Below are 3,699 nucleotides of genomic sequence, written 5' to 3' on the forward strand. Positions count from 1 at the left end.
TCAATACAGGATGGGAACCAACCCAAAAAGGACAGTGACAGTCCAAATGGTCCCTCAGCTGGCTGGAGTGGAAGCTCTGGGAAACCAGGAGTCTAACGCCAACTGGGCTAAAGAACCTAACCTGAACCTCACCCAGGGTTGCCCTGCCCCCACCACTACCCCTGKCCCTGTCCTTACAGAACACACACAGGATAACCTGTGTCTGACAACCCCCAACACAACCTCCAGGATCCAATCAACTGGCCATGGACAACCGGTTGGCGGCGGGGTGGGGTCCAACACCAATACACCTTTCTCGACCAATGGCGATGGAGGGAAATCGCCATCGGAGCATGTGATTGGAATAGAGCAGCAGATGGTATTGACATGCCGAGGAGGTGTGAGTGTAACCGAYGCGACGGCAGAGGGCCGTAGGGACGGCAACGCCAATTTGACAGCGTTAATCCCCACAGCCGCCGCCGAGGAGAAGGAGAAGCATATCTGTAAGGCCGGCCTGTCGTCCGCCGTTACATCATCAAAGGTTGACYTGCATACAAATTACTGCAGAGAGAAAGAGCCTGGTGGAGCAGGGSCGGGGGAGGGGTGTGCAGCCAAGCCATCGCCAGAGCCCACAGCAGTACAGAGTGCTACAGCCAGAGTTTCTGCAGTAGCTAAAGAGGAGTCACRACTAGCAGGGGACAACAAAAACGCAACCACACCAAATCAACATCCCCCTCAGACCTGTGATCCAAAGCATACCTCGGCCTCTGAAGTGCTGACGTCTCTGACAACTCCCAAACAAGGTAATGCAGAGGGAGCTGCAGTGACTACAAACAAGGTTGCTCCGCCTCCTTACAAATCAAAAGAGGCTGATATTAGTGCTACAACACAGAGTCTCTCACTTTACCTAGCCCCGCCCCGCACCACCACCCGCCACCAACCCTACTCTCAGAACGTCCTCTACAGGCCTCTAAAGAAAATACGCCAAGACAAACTCTCAGAACCCTCCTTCCCAAACGGAATATAACAAAACGCAGCTACATCGCAGCAGGAACAGACCAAGGAGACGGCAGTAGCTCCTGTCAATGCTGCCATCACCATCACGCCTCCATCTTCAGACAGGGAGTGGTGTAGGAATAAGGCCTCAAGTCCGGCATCCCCGGGAAGAAGGATTTAAAACCTACTCCAGTAGCAAAGACAGAGATCTGCTTAGATAAACACCTGCAGGCGGCATCTCAGAGTCTTCATCACAGAAGATTCTCCCTCGTCACCCAACGAGGCCCAACAGAACAACAGCCTGAGGCCCAACAGAACCAACAGCCTGAGGCCCAACAGGGCAGAACCAACAGCCTGAGGCCAACAGGGCAGAACCAGCAGCCTGCCCACCATGCAGCACAGGTGACAGTGAAGCCTCCAGACTGCCTCGGTCTCGGAGGAGATGCAAACAGAAAGCCCACTGCAAACTATACCGGGAGGCCTCCACCATGACCCGCACCCCCACCGCCACCCCCACCCATAGCAAGCAGGGCCAAGACGTGGAGGTCCAAGCAGTGGCTAACGTGTGCAGCCGGGCGGTCTCCACCAGCCCCAGCCTGTTTCCTCTGCCCCGCCCTACAGGTCCACTGACGAGGTGCTGCCCTGAGGGAGGAAGCAGCAGCTGAGAGCCTGTCTGTGGTCTACCAGGTGCCCCCACCAGATTCACATGGGCAGCAGTCCATCCTGCCCCCCGCCACTAACTACACCAGGTCTCAGGTCCGGGTCAGACGATTGACCCTGGAGGCGGGGTCATGCTCCAGTCAGAGTGCCGGGGTGGTGCTCCATGCAGAGGAGGCGGTGGCGGCTCCATGCAGAGGTCGCCAGGCTGGGGGCCAAGCCAAAGATCTGTCAGTCGGGGGGGCAGCAGCGCTATGCAACATCCAGCAGAGAGGAGCACTCCCGCCTCTGCAGCCCGTCTACCAGATCAACATCGGTGGTGGCGGCCAAAACGAGCCGGTAGCTAAAGCGAATCATCACCAGCATCGAGGCGAGAAGGCAGTGGAAGACTCCCAATCCAAGCCCAATGCAGCAGAGAAACCAAAGGTGTCTAATGAAGCGCAGACCGTGCCAACGCAGCCTGCCAAGCCTCCCTCTGCTAAAGCTCCATCCCCTTGTCGCCAACTGCCGCAACAAGACCAAATCCTCCGACAATAAAGTCTGCTTCCTCCTCCTTCGCAGTCAACTTCTTCCGTTACCAAGCCCAGCCAGGCCTCAACGACAACCTCCAAAAAAGCAGAGGACACTAAACCCAAGACGGCAGTGAAAGCGGCGAAGGAGAGCATTGTTAAGGGGGTTGGGGGCGTTAAGGCTTTGTTGGGCAAGAAGAAGCAGGAGCAGCTGGAGCCGGAGAGGAAGGAAAAGGAGGACGYAGARGAGGAGGGGAAACAGAAAGGAGAGAAGAGCGTGCACGATGTGCTGTGGGACGAGCAGGGGATGACCTGGGAGGTGTACGGCGCATCCGTTGACCCCGAGTCCCTTGGCTTTGCCATCCAGAGCCACCTGCAGTGTAAYATCAAAGAACAAGAGAAGAAGGTCGTGACCCAGTCATCACTCAGGAAGTCCATCTCAGTGCCGCCGGTGGTGCCCGACTCGCCCGCCGCCGTTGCCGTGGACGACGCCAACAGCAGGAAAAACAAGAGGAGACAGCAGAACGTTTTCAGGTCCATGCTGAAAAATGTCAGACGGCCCAAGTGCTGCGCGCACCCTCCCCCTACCGCCGTGCTGGAGTGAGAAGGAGAAGCAGCGGGCTGTGTGCAGCCCACACCATCAGCTGAGTCCCCTATAAAGCAGGCTGGTTCACCCCTTGTTATGGTTCCTCCGATGCCAAGCCATGTGTGGATATTGGGATCTCTCCCTAACCCTACTGGTCAGATGTTGTGGTATACAATGTTACCTTAGATTGTGGTATACAATGTTACCTTGGAAGAGGGCAAAACTAAAAGCTCAAACAGGTTCTTGGTATGGACAACTTATTTTTTAGATGAGAGAGATTCTAACAGTATTTAATGAAAAATGGCAATACTAATATCTTAGTGAAACGCATGTGTGTTAGTACTTATGGCAGTCATAACTCCTTTTACCACTATGAAGTCCTGGTGTATATAGTACATGCCTCTGATCTTTGGGCGTACATACATATTACTATCAGTATCATACCTTTCAACAGATGTGCAACTAAATATCACTCCTTCTCAGTGCAGTGGGTGCATTTTGGTATATATACAGTACGATTACGTTCCGGGTGTATTGAACAACCTCTATTTATATYTTGTTTTTTGTTGCAGATTTTATTTTGAATGGGAACTACTTATTTTGTCTTGATAAAGAAGAAGAAAACCTCTGCTGTGCTCATTTCCGTATGTCTTATATACAATATAACACTGGGCCTGTGTGCATTTAGGTGCTCTATATTTAGTCTCTGTTCTCTTCGTTTTGGATTAAAAAAAACTCAAGGTGAAAACTGATCTACAGCCGAGCAGTTCTTTTCTGAATTCATTGACAGGTGTTTCAAGAGAGCGTTAGCGGCGTGTATCCCCACAGTGTGAGTTCCTCAGTTACAATGTGTTATCAGATGTTGCTTGAGGATGGGTAGAAGGTCTGTTTGAAGCAATATTGTAGCTGATAGCTGATCTATGGGGACCGGAAACGATTGAGAGCGTAAGTAATGTCTAGTAGTAGAGACAT

At 52.7% G+C, this 3,699-nt stretch overlaps 1 pseudogene; it reads left to right on the forward strand.

Moving 5' to 3' along the window:
* The first annotated feature begins 10 nt into the window (after positions 1-10).
* LOC112077244 (G protein-regulated inducer of neurite outgrowth 3-like) lies at positions 11-3,479 on the forward strand (annotated as a pseudogene).
* Positions 3,480-3,699: the final 220 nt, after the last annotated feature.

This window comes from Salvelinus sp. IW2-2015, unplaced genomic scaffold, assembly GCF_002910315.2.
Source record: "Salvelinus sp. IW2-2015 unplaced genomic scaffold, ASM291031v2 Un_scaffold4402, whole genome shotgun sequence".
NCBI classification, from domain to species: Eukaryota; Metazoa; Chordata; class Actinopteri; order Salmoniformes; family Salmonidae; genus Salvelinus; species Salvelinus sp. IW2-2015.